This window comes from Triturus cristatus, chromosome 3_1 (assembly GCF_964204655.1).
Source record: "Triturus cristatus chromosome 3_1, aTriCri1.1, whole genome shotgun sequence".
Lineage (NCBI taxonomy): Eukaryota > Metazoa > Chordata > Amphibia > Caudata > Salamandridae > Triturus > Triturus cristatus.
This window is the reverse complement of record NC_140583.1, coordinates 812427108-812445638: the sequence shown is the minus strand read 5'-3', so window position 1 is coordinate 812445638 and position 18531 is coordinate 812427108. Positions and strand designations below refer to the sequence as shown.

Genomic DNA, 18531 nt, shown 5'->3' with positions numbered 1-18531 from the left:
GCAGACCTGCCAATTTAAAAAAAATATTTAAATGTGCGAGACTAGGTCGAGGTATTGTGCCGAGAATTAACCAGGAGGCACTTTTGCCCACTATGCCCACAAAAAATTAGCTTGCCAAGGCTGGTGCCGATGTCCTGGGTGTTTTCACACCTGTTAATGGACATTGGCTGTTGAAAGCCTCCGAAAATGGGCTGGTCAATCTACTTCGAGCAGTGGTCTCCAGGTCGTCCTCCTTGCCACTGAATGATATCGGCTCCTCACCAGGTGACCATTGAAGGAAGTCAACTGCGTGTGACATACGGTGAGAGTTGGCAGGTCTGCTATAGTTGTAGCTCACACGGTTTGGCTCAATTGTAATCAAAGAAGGTAGTGGGTAGCAAGTGTTGGGAACAACGTTCTCAAGCATTTTTCTTTTTTTTTAAAACATTTCCTACACTACTCCTGAACGGCTAATACTGGTTTCGAGAGAGAATTTGGGTGGGGGAAGCAACAGAGACAAGGCGACAAAGTGAAGGGGCATGTTGAAAGAGAGCATTAAGACACATAGCCTGTAGGGGACAGATTCAAATCTATCTGAAAACTTATGATTGAAATCAGTGTGTATACTGCAGGCCACACATTCAATTCCAAATGAGAATGTTTGATGGGTTAATGTAGTTACTGCAGAGATTTGGGTGAGATGCTGATCACAGGTTCCAATTATGAGAAAGAGCAGTGGGCTATAGTACCTACCGCAAAGACTTTGTATAACCGCAATGTCACTGGCTCTAATCAAGGTAAGGTAGCCCTTTCGACGGTACCGAGACCAAATATTTTGTATGCAGTTTTCTGTAAGTGAAAATGTTACAACAACAAAAAAAGTTTTTTTTCACTACTTTCAGCAATGTCGCTGACCAGGTTCACACATCCACTGGCCCGGTCACCAGTATCTTCTCTTGAACTTTGGATTACAGTTCCTAAGTATTTGTATACCCTTTGACCACTGCTTGCAGTGCCAAAGCAGCCTTTTCGCAAACATACACCAATTCCAAAAAGGTCTGATTTACGACCCTAATAAATTAAATTGTCACATTAAATAAAACTCCAACATCGAGATGATTGAAATTTATTGGACGCGTTAATTATTGCATATTTTAAGTTTTTCTGGAAACAGCCTGTGGATTTTGGTGTTTACCTCACAAACAGCCTGCATTTCTCTGTAACTACTGCGCCCTTCCCCCTTGTTCAATTCCAGCAGGTTTGAATTCCTGAAAGTTAAGGAATGTTGCCATCTTTTTCACGCCTGGTCTGCCATGCCAAGTTTCCCAGGTCCATGCATGCTGCTGCAGTTTGGTAAACCTGACCAATACAGCATCGATATGCAAACAAACCCACAAAAACTGTTCTGATTTATAAAAATGCGTTAAAAGTCTTTGATATAAAATATTTATCCAGAACTTTACAGTAAAATACCTTTAACTCCACTTTTACCTAGGGAAGTGGAAGGACAGGTATAAAAGGGCAGATCATTTTGCTGGAAAATCATAGAGGTCAGACCCTGCAGTAGGAACTGTGAAAAATGGAGGACGAATGATGTATAATCAAGTGAAAATAGTTCTATTACATTTGACAAGTAAAAAGTATAAATTAGTTAAGTTGTTGTCCCCAATTTGCAGACAGTCATATTACTGTTAACATTCTAACATAACTCATTAGTGTACAGTCTCACATTATGGAGCACAACTGCGACACAGCACGGATTACATAGACACACCCGCCCTCAAAATCCCAGTGAGCTCAGTATGTAATGTAAGAGTTCACCTGAGTGAGGTCTGATAGTTTTGAATCAAACCGTAACCGTTTTATAAAATATATATATTTTTTTTTTTTAAAGGACAGTTCAAGTCAATGAGGCATCTAACTAGGACCGTGGAAATTAAGACTACGCCAGAACCTGATGATTGTAACTAAATAACGGAGACTACAGTGCCACCAAAGCCAACTAAGTACAGTTTCAGAATAGGAACCATTGAGGTAAGCGTAAACAAGGTAAATTGGAGCAAACTGAAGTTAAAGCAAACTGCCAGGTCACTTTATTATGGCGCTGCAACCACCCAACTATTAGATGTCCAACAGTAAGAATTTTCGGAAAGTCCCTGGGCAAACTTCACTAGGCAATTAATCCGTCACTAGCTCCCATAGAAACCCCTTCCCCTACCCACAAACTCCACAGCAGCCCACTCCCACCTCACCCGTTCCCGCCCTCCGAGGAACACAGCAAGCCACGGTCCTGCAGGAGGAAGTAACCAGAACAGTCTAAACCAGCGAGACGCAAGTGCGAACAGAGGCATGCCGGGAAATCAAATTCGCCTCGTACGTCACAGGAAGGACTTTATAAACAACTGTGTCCCGTTTCCAAATCGACGTCCTGAAATAAAAGTAATCAACTCAATTGCTAAGCGTTAACCCCGATTTTAAAACGATGTTGAACAGGCAACTACACGCAACCGTTATGTCTGGTCAAGTATAACGGTCTGGAGCGGCCAGCCTGGGGCCACAGTCACTGCCCTCATCGTTTTTAATTAATCATAAAACTAACTTCAATTTGAAACTGGCATTCTAATGTTTACTTGTAGGGCACTGTGGCATGGCAGAGTGAAAATGCATTTAAAAGGCACTGTAGAACTTTGACGCTTGCATAGGAAATATGCACGTGTGGCAAAATTCCCGATTTAGGCAAAGACTCACGATTTTTAGGTCTCGCCTGAGCCAGCGCTTTAGCGCTGCTCTCGCGAGAGCTTTTGTAAAAGGGGGTTTTGGAAGTGCAAACGAGTGCTTTGAGGCCGCCAACTACAGTGCATGTGCGCCGGGCGCGCGCGCCATTTGGCAGCCTGCGTGCACATTTCGGGGCCGCTTTGATGTTCTCAGTGAGCCGCGCGGCCACTAAGAACATCAAAGCAGCCTGCGTGCCTCTCTCCCCAACCCCCTCCCTTATCCCACTTCCTTATAGCGCGAGGAGCTGTCTATCCCTAGCGCGCGCGCTTCAACGTTCCTCCCCCACCACAGAGTGCGACGCGCGGCCGCACGTCTTCCACAACTCCTGGGCTTGTTTAATTTAATTTTTGTGCGCGACAACTCCTGGCTGAGTCGTGCGGCCAATGCTTGTATACACTGCTCTTTGAATGGCCTTGGAAAGTGTGTGTATCATTTGCACTTCTGTATATACAGGATTTTTTTTAAACAGGTGTGTCTATGATTGTGCAGATACCAGACGGCATTTCAAACGTGACCTCGTTGGACGGTTCAGAATGAGGCATTCTCATAAAATCTCAACCCTCAAGCTACCTTCTTCAGTTAAATTGCTGCTGCTCACAACCCCTGCTGCAAACCCACCCCACCCCCACCCCACACCCTCCCTTCCACTCGCGATTTTTTGCCAAAGAATGTTAAAAGGACATTCTCTTATCTGGCTAAATGATCTGCCAGGGGTCGCTGGTCGTCTATTCAGTAATCCTCATGAAGCCTGATGTGAACTGTATGCAGGGTTGCTGGTTTTTGGAAAGTTGTAACCTCCGAGCTGCCGCCAAGCCTTTACTATTCTGTTTTTAGCCCCGCAGTCATTGATGCTTTATTTCTGTATGGTGTAAATGACTTACTTTTTAGCTCCACAAGAAGCATATTACCTGAATTACTATACACAGATTTCTATAAAACAAAGGTTGTACTTTCACCACTGACCTTCCGCATAGGGGGGTCTGCAAAGAACACATCGCTTCTTGAGAACACATAGCAAGCTGCACATTTATGATGCTGCGTATCAGCTGTGAACTCGACAAAGCGATCTGTTAGGATCTGTTGCAAGGCAGCACGTTTCTAGCTCCACCTCCTAAGGATCATTCAACAGCCCCGGCCGTGGCCGCTCCACCTTCAAAAGGATTGAAGATAAACGCAGACTGAAGTCTGGGAGCCGAATTGGAAGTGTATGTCTTGGGTACAAAAACTGTACTTGATCCGGCCATGAGCAGTACAACATCTTTTTAAAAAAAATCTTTTCCTCCATGTTGTATGTTATTTCTACTTCATTGAAGCCTGGCGTCCGCTGCCCGCTTAGTCCCTCTCAAACAGTGGCGGAAAGAAATGTGGCCTCAGTAAATACCTGCCTTACATTTTACAAACCAAGAAAGGTGTGCAAGCCTCACTTCCATTAGTGCTGTTTGGAGATTGTTCTTCCCCGAGAAATAAAAACAAGCATTTGCAATGCAATAGGTCTCGCATATACGCGAGTTTGAGCTATTGACATTGTAAATTACAATGACTTTTATTTTTGTTTTAGTTTTTAAAACATAAATAAAAGGCATTGTCATTTACAATGCCAATAGCTTAAACTCTTGTAAATGCGAGACCTATTGCATTGCAAATGCTTGTTTCATCTTAAAATTGTTATTTCACCTTGCTTCCAGGGTTCAAATCCTAAAACAAGCATTTGCAATGCAATCGGTCTCGCCTTTGGGATCTTTTTAGTATTTAGCGATGCAGTGGGAGCACTCCAGGGGATTGTGGACGATAGTGATGCACATTGTTGGATAGGAACGTTGAGGAAGTGCAACCCACAGGGGCTACAGGAAGTAGGGCACAAAGAGGCATTACAATGTGGTAGAAGCACAAAGAAAGGCTGTAGGTGCAGGCAGGCAAAACAGAAAGTGCTGAGGGGGGTGGGGCGGGGAGAGACATAGAGCAGGGTTAGGAGAGGTGGGTTACACGCAGAGGGACTTGAGTGTGCAGAGTGGCACATAATTTGCCCAGCAGTAGGCGAGGACGATGTCACACAAGGGCTGTTGGGGTGAGATCAAAGAGGGCCTGCAGAGGTTGGGGCACATAAATGGGCTGGAGGGACAAATTAAGCAGGGTGGTCTGGGGCACACATAGTGCCAGTAGAGTCAGGGCAGGGTGACTCACAAAGTGGCTGCAAACGTGAGGCTAGCTGGCATAAGAGCTGCTTCATGCACAGGGACCCGATAGTTTCAAACTCAAATGCGAACTAGCTGGGTTTTTTTCGAAATATACGCCTAAGAATCTTTTTTGAGGGCAAAGAACCAGCTGAGAAGGGGGATGATACAGGATTCAAAAAGAAATCAACATTTGTTCCTACCCTAAATCAGCTACCTCCAGAGGTGGGGGTGTTTGAACAGGCAGTGTTGAGAGAACTAGACCTCGCGAATGAAACAAGAGCTAAAAAACCTTTCTTTAATCTCTCTACAGCGGAGAATAAAGCCCTTATGGATCTCAGGGATGAGAAAACAGTGGTAATAAAACAAGCTGACAAGGGCGGGGCTATAGTTATCCAAGATCTTGATACCTATAATGCCCAATGTCTCCTACTGTTGGATGGCCGTAGAAATTACACCATCCTACCTAGGGATCCTACAGAGGAACTGAGGGTTCAAATAGCCTCACTAATAGAGGAAGCGCTTACTAACGATTGGATCAGCCAAAATGAGGCAACATTTCTGTGTAACCAACATCCAACTGTACCCTACTTTTATACCTTACCCAAGGTACATAAACCGACGCAACCCCCTCCGGGGCGCCCTATTGTCTCTGGAATAGATTCAATCTTAGAACCTCTATCCAAATTCTGTGATTTCTACCTCCGTCCGATCGTACAAAAGATGCCTGCATACCTGAAGGACACCAGAGAGGTACTGAACCTTATCAAAGATGTGGAGTTCGATGTGGACAGAGATCTGCTTATCGGGTTGGATATAGAGTCTCTGTACACTAACATCCCCCAACAGGAGACTCTAAGGGTGATTGAAAATATCCTCTTTTCAGAGGATTGGGATTTCCAAACACCGAGGACTTTTATACTCTGCCTCTTGGAATTGGCACTGACTAAGAATTTCTTTAAGTTCGGAGATAAATTTTATTTACAGACACATGGCACTTCCATGGGGAGCTCGTGTGCCCCCAGCCTGGCCTGTCTCTATGTATCTAAATTTGAGGAGGAAGTGATTTTCCAACCTACCAATCCCTTTCGTACCAACATCAGGGATTGGCATCGATACATAGATGACGTCCTTATCATCTGGAGGGGAGATAGGACTTCGGCTGAAGCCTTTCTCACCTGGCTGAATCAAAGAAATTCTTTCTTGTTCTTTACTGGAACCATCACCAATAATACACTTCCCTTCCTCGACCTGAATATCATAGCTGAGGGCGGATTCTTGAGAAGTAATGTGTTCCACAAAGAGACTGATAGAAATAATCTGTTATCCTTCCTGAGCTTCCATCCAAGATCCTTGAGGGAGAACCTACCCTACGGTCAGTTTCTGCGTCTTCGCAGAAACTGTTCCGGGGTGGGTGATTATAAGAAGGAAGCAGAGGTTCTAAGTGCTAAATTGAAGATGAGAGACTACCCCGATACTGTGATCAAGAGAGCTCAGAAAAGAGCTAGGAATTGTAACAGAGATGCTCTTTTAGAGACCAATGTGAGAGAGGCAGTGGATAGGAGTATTTGTGTAACGACATACAACACATCCTCCAATCTGCTCAAGAAAATTATCAATAAAAAATGGCAGATTTTAAACTCTAACGGTTTGAATCAGCCTACTCCCTTGTTCTCTTTCAAGAAAAGTGCGAGTATTAAGAATTTGATTGTGAACACTCGCCCGAGATCAGAGAGGAACGCAGGGAACCTGCGGAATGACCAGCAGCTCCTACCACCAATAATGGGGCATTATGCGTGCGGCTTCTGTAGAGCCTGCCCGTTATCAATTAATGGGAAAAGCATTGATATTGGTTTGAATAGCCCCTGGGAATTAAGACAACACACCACGTGTAATACCGAAAATGTGATCTATGTATTAAAGTGCCCGTGTCAATTGGTATATGTTGGCATGACGACCCGGAAAATCAAGGTCCGGATTCTGGAACATATGAGTACCATACGTTGTGGGAAGTCTAATACGAGACTGACTGCCCACTTCCTTGAAAAACAACACAACGAAAAGGATTTGAGATGGGTGGTGGTAGATAAACCATTCATACCACCTAACACTAGTGATGTTCCGAGTCTTCTCCTCATACGTGAACAGCGATGGGTGGAACGATTGAAGAGCCATACGTTGGGATTAAATGACGGGATTCCCTGGTTCCAACTATATGGTATAATGCAACAATGATCCTGTGCACGAATCATCATTTTTTATAGGTTCTACCAAGAGAGAGACGAAGAACTCTCAGGCTGACCCATGATTTGTACATAAAAAATATATATATATATATATTTTTTTTTGGTCATGCCGAGACGAGTCCCTTATGTAAAATGCGTTGAAAGATGTTCCTGTAATTAAGCATATCAGGAGATAAGAGCAACGTACTCCTATCCATTGGAATTATAATGGGTCTATTCACTCTATGCAGTTTACATAGAGGGGATTAGGAACTGCAAAATGGCCGCCACGTACTTGTAAGTGCCACTGATAGTTCTGTAGTCCTTTCTCTATGATAGTGCAGGGGAGAGGACGGTCCTGAACACACACGGACATGGCGTGTAGCGAGCAGCGTTGGAATTAAGCGTGTCTCTTTATATAAGGGCAGAATACGAGGCACATTTATCGTCGGAGGACGGTTGTGGGGCAACAAGAGAGAGTGTCTCTTTGGAGTAGTGAGTACCCATCTGACATAGGTGGTGTGACAAGGGGATGTATGCGTGAGAACCGAAGGTTGAGTCAGCATAGACGCCATAACTTTGTTACCCGTTGTTGGGTAACGATCAGATGCGAGGCATATGAGAGTGGGGTGTGATTAGCGATAACCACACAACGAGCGCGCTGGGGGCTCCATTGATCGAGTGACCACATTTTTTATTAATATGACTGTGTGTCTTTGCCGACAGAGTGTGACGACAAGAGCACCTTCCCCCGCCGTTCCGGGTTCAGAATTTAAACTGTAAACTCTTGTGAGTATGCAAGGCCATATTTTACTTGGGACACCAGGTATTTTGGAGCTGATTGTTATGAAAGGATTTTATGTAGTTACACGGTGATCCATTGTTCTGCTTGGGTTTTCGGATCAGATAGAACCCGCTCAGCAGAGCCTCACTAACCCAGCCAGAACGTTACCCCCTCCCTCTCCCTAGGGCCTATCTACAATAGGTAACCACATATATCTTACCACCTAAGGACAGGGAATTCCTACTATACATACCAAGACCTCTTACAATCGGCGGCCTCGCGATCCCATACGGATCCAGACCTCTCTGCCCATACGACAGTATCACAAGTGGCGGCCTCGCGATCCCATACGAATCCAGACCTCTCTGCCCATACGACAGTATCACAAGTGGCGGCCTCGCGATCCCATACGAATCCAGACCTCTCTGCCCATACGACAGTATCACAAGTGGCGGCCTCGCGATCCCATACGAATCCAGACCTCTCTACCCAGACGGCAGTCTCAGCACAATCGGCGGCCTCGCGATCCCATACGAATCCAGACCTCTCTGCCCATACGACAGTATCACAAGTGGCGGCCTCGCGATCCCATACGAATCCAGACCTCTCTGCCCATACGACAGTATCACAAGTGGCGGCCTCGCGATCCCCTACGAATCCAGACCTCTCTACCCAGACGGCAGTATCACAAGTGGCGGCCTCGCGATCCCATACGAATCCAGACCTCTCTACCCAGACGGCAGTCTCAGCACAATCGGCGGCCTCGCGATCCCATACGAATCCAGACCTCTCTGCCCATACGACAGTATCACAAGTGGCGGCCTCGCGATCCCATACGAATCCAGACCTCTCTACCCAGACGGCAGTCTCAGCACAATCGGCGGCCTCGCGATCCCATACGAATCCAGACCTCTCTGCCCATACGACAGTATCACAAGTGGCGGCCTCGCGATCCCATACGAATCCAGACCTCTCTACCCAGACGGCAGTATCACAAGTGGCGGCCTCGCGATCCCATACGAATCCAGACCTCTCTACCCAGACGGCAGTCTCATACGACAGTTCATCCTATGATCACCATAACATACAAAAAGGGAATCAGTCTCACTATTCATCAGATCACACAAGGACTGCCAGTTCGAGCATAGCCTGTTCTCCGGTTCGAGGGGCTCCTCTTTCCCTTATTCAGTTACCACTTACCTGATCAGGGTTAACATCTGTTCATGTAGCCGCAGCTGACTAGAAGAATAGGCTACCCTCTCATTCAAGAACACGCAGCACATGTTGGTTCACTACAAACTGGGTACTTTATTACTCATTACATACGCAATCACATAACATTACAATATAACACATAACCTGCAAAGAAAAGTGAAAGATTAAGTTGTGCACTCTAATAAGAAAGGGTCGACATCACCTTAGTAGTATGTAGCCTGCACTCAGTGGTCATCTAGGTTCCCTTCTCGTCTGTGCCTCGGCTCGCCTGGAAGTCACACCTCCGCAGTCACGGATCACCCTTCTCCGAGTCACTGGGACCTCTTCCTTATCGGCTACTCTCTCCTCTCTGGCTATTCTGCTAGGAGAGTATCTGTCTCTCGGTTCTTCTCCGCCTTCAAGATGGCGTCTGTCTTCCCTGGAATAAGTAGTAGCTTTACTGCTAACGGCTAGATGCCGCCTACGGACTGAACATGTAACTGCCTCAGACTTTCACTAATATAGAGGTGCGTTTCCTCATGGAAAATTCCGGCCCGTAACCTGCCGCCCACCAAATTCTTGTACCTCCTCGTACCAAGGACACGTTCCCAGCCGGCCGGCCTGATGTAGTGTCTTCGGCATGAAGAAAAATACAATCCTTCGATAAGGGCCGGCCTGAACCGGTTCTCTCCAAGCGAATAACACCTCATAACTAAAACATTACATTTGACCTAGAAGCATCCCAAGCTGCCGGAGCAGAAAGAAAGATGGAGTCTCTCCCGTTTGAGGCCTACCAGGCCTGAGTTCAGCACGGCTCCATGAAATACCCTCACTACAGGACAGGTTATCCCTAATACTAACGAATCTATCCCCTAGGCTATGTGTGCAAGCCCTGATCTATGGGGAAGAGCACAGAATCATATCGAAGTGCCTAGTAAATAGGCTCCATTCACTACTCTAACCCTTAGGCTTGAATGGTAAGAGACTGAAGTCACATTCAATCACTTTTTAACACAAGAAGGCCGGGAAAATCGAGCAGAACATTTCACCCTTGACTTCAGTCTATTATACATTCATTAAACAGAACTAATATCTGTGGAAGAATAATATGAAACAAGTCTAACTGATCTATGTCTAGTACCAGGTGTGCAGAATTGAAGTAGTGAAGGAATACACTGAATAAAGCAACAGATAGAAATCAAAATGCCGATAGTAATCAGAATACCTCCTAATATCTGACGCAACATATGCAAATCAGGTAACCAATTAAAGAGCCAGTCAAACCAGCCCTGGTCAATGTGTTTTCTAACTTCTTCTGTCAAGTCATGTAGTTTATCAATGTGAGTTTGAATGGATTTTGTATGATCAGACAAGTTAAAACAACAAAGACCCTCAAAATCAGAACAATCGTGTCCATGTTTAAGCAAAAGATAATCAATGGCCGCTCGATTTTGCAAGATAGCTCTACGTTCACCCTGGGCGTCTAATAGCATGTCAGACAGGACTGTAGAAGTATGATTAATGGATTTTACCATCCAGCAGGCCATTTTCCCAATAGATTTGGCATTATAAACTGCCAAAGCAGGAACACCAACAATTGAAACAGCCAGGCTAAGGTATTCAGACTTGGAATATAAATGCAAAGATGAGTCACAATCCTCCTGTAACCTCACTGTATCTCGAATCACACGAGAGTTGGCATTCGGATGTGATGTAAACATTAACAAGCTCAGTCTAGTAATGGCACAAGGGCCTTCAGAAATATTTGCGGGGATATATGGCCAGGAAGTATTACCACATGAGAAAAGCCATCCGGCAGGTAGTAACATCGTGCGATAGTGACTGGGGGTAACCACCATACTCTTGCAAGTCATGTCATTCTGAACAGAAGTACATGTTTTCGGTGCCCTTTGAAGGCACAAAGTTCGTTCATGAGCGGTGAATGAAGTGGCACCTTTCAATCTTAAACGCATACATTCAGAAATCGCACTAGGATCACAAGTAAGGAAAAAACACAAATCACCCTGTGTGATATTATAGGTAACTATTTGGGACTGAATAGGGGGTATCGGGTCTGACAGTACAGTACACAAGGGGCAATACTCGTGGGTAGCAAAATCGCCCAGAAGAACATTGGGGCGAGCATACGATAAATTGAAAATATGAGTCAAAGTCTCCAATGAAGCAGGGACAGCAACTAAACAAGTCGCTAGAATGTCAGTCACCGATCTCATCGGTGTCAAGCAGAAATGAGGGGCTTTAGTAACTCGTTTGGCTAACGTAGTCCAAAAGTTCGACGACGAATCCCACGCAGCGAAGGAACGCGACACTCGGGTTCTCAACTCAGCCCGGGTTGATGGGATCCCTCCTCTCTCGTCGTACCAGCCCAAAAGGAGTCCAACGCCGACACATCCTGCAGCAACAGTCCAAAGAATGATCTGAAAGAGAATCAAATACAGGCATTATTCATTCTCGTAAGTAACATTTGTCAGCCGGGACTGCTTCCCAGCTATCTTTCCCTGGTCTCATAACTAAAATGGTGTTGTCTTGACCGGTTGCAATGACTTCTGCTTGTTCAGGGGGATTCTTAGGCGACTGCACCCAAACTCTGGCCCCAGGATTATCTGTGGAGCCAAAACCTTTCTGGCCTCGTACAGTTAGCAACGTTGGGGCAGTGCCTTTTGTGATCTCACCACTGAAAACAGGCATTATTAGCAATTGAGCCACTCGGTCAGTTTGATGTATCAGTAAGTCAACCTCACTGCTATTCAGTAGGAGCACCTTAATCTCTCCCTGATAATCACTATCAATGATTCCTCCAAGCACCTGAATGCCTTTTACAGCCAGCCCCGATCTAGGGGCAATTAATCCGAAATTCCCAGTTGGTATATGAACACCAACACCAGTTTCAATGATGACTCGATCCTTACTTTTTATAACGGTGTCATCCATGGCATGCAAGTCTAAACCTGCCGATCCTGGGGTCGCTCTACATGGAGCTAAAGCTCCGGGAGTAATTTCCCAGTACATCACAGTCTCTCTGATTTCATTGGGCTTAGCATCAACATTCGGAGGAAACAAACGCATAAGTGGGGATTCAGCATTTAGAAAAGGACGGTTATTCAAAATCAATAGCGCTTGAGGCAAAAAGTCTCGCCAATTCTTATACTTGTCATCTGTTAATTTACGTAACTGATCTTTCAGCAGGCCATTCAACCTCTCCACAAGACCCGAGGCCTGTGGATAATATGGTATATGAAACACCCATTCAATATTGTTTTCCACACAGAATTCCTGTACCAATCTTCCACGAAAATGGGATGCATTATCAGATTGAATTTGGAATGGCACACCATAATACATCATAATCAATTCCAATGTTTTAATAGTATTCAATTGGGTAGCTTGCTTACAGGGAAGGGCCACCAACAGGCCACTGTATGTATCAACAATAGTGCAAACATATTGACAATTCCTACTCATAGGAAGTGGACCAATGTAATCAATCTGCCAAATTTGAGCGGGCAATTTCCCGCGATGTAAATGACCTTTAACAATTTGGGGCACTTTGCGCTGCCTGATATGCTGACAAATGGGACAATGTAGAATAACATTTTTGATTAAATCTAGGGGAATATAAATTCCTCGATCAGCAGCCCACCTGCTAGTGGCTTTCTCTCCAAAGTGTCCTGCTTTCTGGTGGGCCCATTTCGCCAATCCCGCAATATCAGAATCTTGCCTGTCCACCACTGCCTCAGCAATTTTAGATTTCTCATCTGCAATATTATGAAAGAATTTGTCAAGAGAGTCTATCGGGGTATGAGCATCCACATGGAAGATTGTAACAGTACTCTGTGGGAGCATTTCCCAAATCTCCTGCCATAATTCTTTTCCCCACAGTTCTTTTGAATGGATTTTCCAACTATGGGAATGCCAAGTCGGTAACCAAACTGCCAGTCCATTGGCAGTAGACCAAGAATCGGTGAAAATATGACATGTGCCAGGTAACTCTTGTTTCAGAACTTGATAAACAGCATAGAGTTCAGCAAATTGACTGCTCTTACCCTCACCAGTTGTGCTCAGCAATTTTTGTGTGATCGGATTATAGGACACCGCCTTCCAATGCCGTTTCGTCCCTATGAACCTTGCTGAACCATCCGTAAACCAGACATGGTTTCTGTCCTCCGCCGACAAATCATCAAAAGGTCTACCCCACTTAACAGGAGACTCCTGTACTAAGGGTACGGAACATTCACTCTCAGTCTCAGTCGATGGCGCCCGCGCCACCTGCTCATGCAAAGATGCAACTCCTTTTTGTCCCACACGTGCCCTGTCTTGTATATACCATTTCCATTTAATCACACTCGCCTCTTGAGCGTGTCCAATTCGGTGAGTTTTTGGCGAACTCATAACCCACTGCATGATAGGAATTTCAGGTCGCAAAACTATATCATGTCCCAAAGTCAATTGCTCGGTATCCACCAGAGCCCAATAACATGCAAGTAACTGTTTCTCAAAAGGTGTATAACGCTCACCAGCATCAGGTAACTTTTTGGTCCAGAAACCTAGCGGTACTCTACTCTTGCCTTGTTTCTGCCACAAACTCCAATTCGCATAAAGGCCTTGTACAGACACATTCAAATCCACATCACCATCACATACAGGCCATAAATCCAGATCATGCTGAATTGCTTCTTTTGCCAGACTGAACGCATCTTGCTGTGGTTTACCCCATTCAAATGCATTCTTTTTACGAGTGACCTGGTACAAAGGGGCCAATATTTGACTCAAATGAGGAATATGCTGGCGCCAAAAACCAAATAAACCAATGAAGCTTTGGGCTTCTTTCCTATTCCTCGGAACTGCAAAATCAAGAATTTTCTGTTTAACCTGAGGGATCACTTCTCGGTGCCCCTCATGCCAATTAATACCCAAAAATTTCACAGCCTGGGACGGACCTTGTAACTTATCCGGGTTGATTTCCCAACCTTTCTCACGCAGGCACTCAATGACTCTGTCCAATTGGGTCTGAACTTCCTCTTGTGTTTCGCCTTGGATCAAAATATCATCAATATAGTGACATATCTGAATTTGCGGATGAACCGGTACCTCAGCCAAATGCTCTGCCACCAGCCGGTGACATATCGTAGGACTATGCACATAGCCCTGGGGAAGACTTCTAAACGTCATCTGACGCCCGTTCCACGTAAAACTGAATTGTTCCTGACACTCAGGGGCAATCGGAATCGAAAAGAAAGTATTAGCAATATCAATGGACGCATACCATGTACCTGGATGTTTTTGGATTCTTTCAATTAGGGTAATAACATCCGGTACTGCAACAGTCAAAGAGGGTGTGTGTCTATTCAATTCTCGATAATCAACAGTCATGCGCCAAGAATTATCACTCTTACGTACAGGCCAAACAGGATTATTCCAAGCAGAAGTAACTGGGGTTATAACTCCTGTTGGAAAACCACTCCCACACTAGAAGGGGTGGTGGTGGTCTTCCGGACACACTGTGGTAGCTTGGCTCGAGTGGTCAGGAATCAGGCACCGTGCTAAGCATACAATATACCCATACAATAACCATGCGTGCATCCGTTCCAAAAACGACTCTACACCGTAAAAATTATGAAAATATTCTTCTTTATCTTTTTCTCTTAGTTGCTGATTGGAAAAATAAATAACAATCACAATATACAAATTCTTAAATAGAGCAGGTCAAATAAATAATTGCTGTTTGCTGAAATAAATAGGGGTGATCATAAATAACAGGGCATAAATACAAGTGCAATATATACAGACAATTAAATACTTTGAGGTAATAAATACTGTACCAATAAATACTGTACCAATAAATACTGTACACCAACAAGTCCTGTGGACCTATAAATATAGTGCAGCAATAAATAGATAAGAACTTAATAAATACAGTATCCCCAATAAGTAATTAGAAGTATACAGCCACACTCATGAATCAGATGACACTTCAATTCTTAAGGGCTGATTTGGCCCAGGCACAGCTTGTAGGGTGTGGAAGGCTTGGGGGGTTCTACTCCCTGGCTGAGGCAAAGGCTGAGGCCTAAACTGAGGTAGATCAAAGGGGGGAATTCCAATGCCCTGGCTTCCCTTCTCCACACAACCTCTCTAGGTTAGTCCCAGTTCACCCCAGGCACAGTCAGGTGGGTTTCAGCACCTCCCTAGCCCCTTAGAGTAGTCTCTCAGGTCTCCACAGGGCCTTAGGCGCCCTCTACTCCACTTACTGCCCTTTTCTGATGTTCCGACGCCGCTGGAGTCGTGTCGACGCCGTGAGGCGGTTCCGGTTCGGTCTCGGTGGCCTCGGCACAATGTCAGTTCTTTGACGACGCCGGTAGGCGGTTCCGGTCCGATGTCGGTGGCCTCGGTTCGAACTCGACCTCCGATTCGACGGCGTCGGGCAGTCTCCTCACGATGTCGACTTCGGGCGGCTCCGGTCCGATGGCGCACTCGGCTCCGATGACGTCGGCCGGCCTGGCCTCGCTGTCGACTTCCGGCGACTCCGGGGTGCGCTCCTCACCCCCGACCTCCGGTGCTCCTCCTCACAGGTTCCGGGCGACTCCGGAGTGCGATCCTCACTCCCGACCTCCGGTGCTCCTCTACCTCGGTCTCCGACGACTCCGGAGGGCGGACTTCACCCTTCCGATGACGCCGCTCACTCGACCTCGGTTCACTTCCTTCTCGACCCTTGGTATTCCTCTCGACCTCCGTCGGCGCCCTCTTACGACCTCAGGCGGCTCCGGGTACGACGTCTGCTACCTCAGTCAGCGCCGCTTCTCCACCTCGGGCTCCAGGTCTTCGGCTACTCGACGCCAGACTCCAGGGAAACCAGTTCTCAGGTCAGAATCTTGCTGCTTTCTTGGTTCTAAGGCCTGTTCCTGCTGTCCAGGTCCTTAGGATGGTTTTCTTCTGACTTCTTCCCACACAGGGCTATAGGCTGGGATCCATCAGTAGGGACAAGTATCAAGGGTGGGTTTATGGACCCCACTCCAGGCACAAGTTTCCACCCCTGCTGCTTCACTCCTTCCTCCTTCACTGCTGTGCTCCTCTCTCTTCACCAGTCAGGTGCCAACTGCCAGCTCCAACTGCCAACTGCCTCTCTTATCCTCCCAACATTCTAAACCGCCTCCAACGGTCACAGGGTTCTGGAATCTCCCGGAATGTTCTGGAAGGTGCTGGTAGGTTCCAGTGGATGCTGGTGATGTCACAGGTGGCCACCATTTTGTGCCCCAGGCCCTCAGACAGAAGTTTCAGGGGTAGCTAAAATGGCTCCCTGAATCTGCAGCAACACTAAAAAGTCTGGTGGTTCCCAAAAAGGAAAAATTCAAACAGGGGTTGAGGCAAAAGTGGGACAAAATAAATAATGATGAGGAGGGACCACCCAAAGGGCTGACAGGTCTAACACGCGTCCCCCCCAGCTGAAAGTGGGGAGAGCTACCCAACCCCTTGGGAGTTCTCATCACTAAGGCGGAAATACCTTGAGAGACCGTCTGCATTGGCGTGGTCCACTCCAGGCCGATGTTCCACCTGAAAGTCCATCCCCTGTAGGGAAATAGACCACCTCAACAACTTGGGATTCTCCCCCTTCATTTGCATCAGCCAACGAAGGGGTCGGTGGTCGGTCTGAACTAGGAAGTGCGAGCCAAACAGGTATGGCCGCAACTTCTTCAGAGCCCATACCACTGCAAAGGCTTCACGCTCTATTGCACTCCACTTCTGTTCCCTGGGAAGTAGTCTCCTGGATAGGAAGACCACGGGTTGATCCAGACCCTCTTCGTTGAGTTGCGATAACACTGCCCCAATGCCATGTTCTGATGCATCTGTCTGGACAATGAACTTCTTGGAAAAGTCTGGGGCCCTTAAGACCGGGGCCTCGCACATGGCTTTCTTCAATCTCTCAAAGGCTTGCTGACAAGCCTCCGTCCAGACTACCCGTCGAGGTTGTTTCTTGGACGTGAGCTCCGTGAGAGGGGCTACGATGGTACCGTACCCCTTCACGAAGCGGCGATAGTATCCCGTGAGGCCCAAAAATGCTCGGACCTCAGTCTGTGTCTTGGGGGGTTCCCAGGCCATGATGGCCTCGATCTTCGCCTGGAGGGGTTGCACCGTTCCCCTACCCACCAAGTGTCCAAGGTACACTACCGACCCCTGCCCGATCTGGCACTTGCTGGCCTTGATCGTCAATCCAGCTTGTCTCAGGGCCTGGAGAACAGCTTGCAGGTGACGCAAGTGATCCTCCCAGCTGTTACTGAAGACGGCTATGTCATCCAGATAAGCAGCAGAGAAACTCTCCATCCCGGTGAGGATCTGGTTTACCAGGCGCTGAAACGTGGCAGGTGCGTTCTTGAGCCCAAAGGGCATCACACAGAACTGGTAGTGGCCATTGGGCGTGGAGAAGGCTGACCTTTCCCTTGCTCCATCAGTCAAAGAGATCTGCCAGTACCCCGAAGTAAGGTCAAAGGTACTTAGATATTGGGCAGCTCCCAGCTGGTCAATTAATTCATCCGCCCTAGGGATCGGATGAGCATCAGTTTTTGTCACTGAATTCAGTCCCCGGTAGTCCACACAGAACCTCAGTTCTGGTTGGGCACCCGGTGGTGCAGCTTTTGGTACTAACACCACCGGACTGGACCAGGGGCTGCTAGAAGGTTCAATCACTCCTAGCTCCAGCATCTTAGTGACCTCACTATGAATGCTGGCCTTCACCTTGTCTGACATCCGGTAGATCTTGGACTTCACAGGTGGGCTGTCTCCTGTGTCCACGTCATGGACGCACAGGTGAGTCCTACCCGGGACAAGGGAGAACAACGAAGAGTACTGCCCCAGGACCTGGTGACAGTCCTCCTGCTGTTCAGGAGTTAGAGATGGGGAGAGAATCACTCCCTCCACCGACCCATCCTTTTCCTGAGACGCAAACAGATCAGGGAGAGGCTCGCTTTCCACGTCCTCTCCTCCGTCAGTCACCATCATCAAGATGACTTCGGGCCTCTCGTGGTGGGGTTTGAGGCGGTTGGCATGCAGCACCCGCAGGGGCTGACGAGGGGTCTTCAGGTCCACCAAGTAGGTAGCCTTACCCTTCTTCTCCAACACCTCAAAGGGTCCTGACCAGCGATCCTGGGGGGCACTAAGCTCTCCGGGTTCGATCACCCACACCTTCTGGCCAGGCTCCAACTCCACCGGGTGAGCGTTGTGGTCATACCACGCCTTCATTACTGCTTGGCTGGCTTCCAGGTTGTCAGAAGCTTGCTTCCACAACTTAGCCATTTGGCTCCGGAAGGCCAGCATGTAGCTCACCACATCCTGGGGGAGCTTTCTGGGAGTTCTTTCCCATCCGTCTCTCACCAGGTTAAGAGGTCCACGTACA

The 18531-nt window shown here is 46.9% G+C and overlaps 2 protein-coding genes across 2 annotated transcripts in view; one reads left to right on the top strand and one right to left on the bottom strand.

Annotated features, from left to right (window-relative positions):
• Positions 1-2281, bottom strand: part of PRMT2 (protein arginine methyltransferase 2) — a 453544-nt gene extending 451263 nt beyond the window's left edge. The window contains exon 1 of the mRNA XM_085646208.1: positions 2232-2281. The gene's annotated coding sequence lies outside the window, so the exon portion shown is untranslated. The remainder of the gene's footprint in view (positions 1-2231) is intronic.
• The window catches only part of LOC146861092 (uncharacterized), a 311460-nt gene that overhangs the window by 21008 nt on the left and 271921 nt on the right, over positions 1-18531 (top strand). The gene's annotated exons all lie outside the window — the stretch shown is intronic.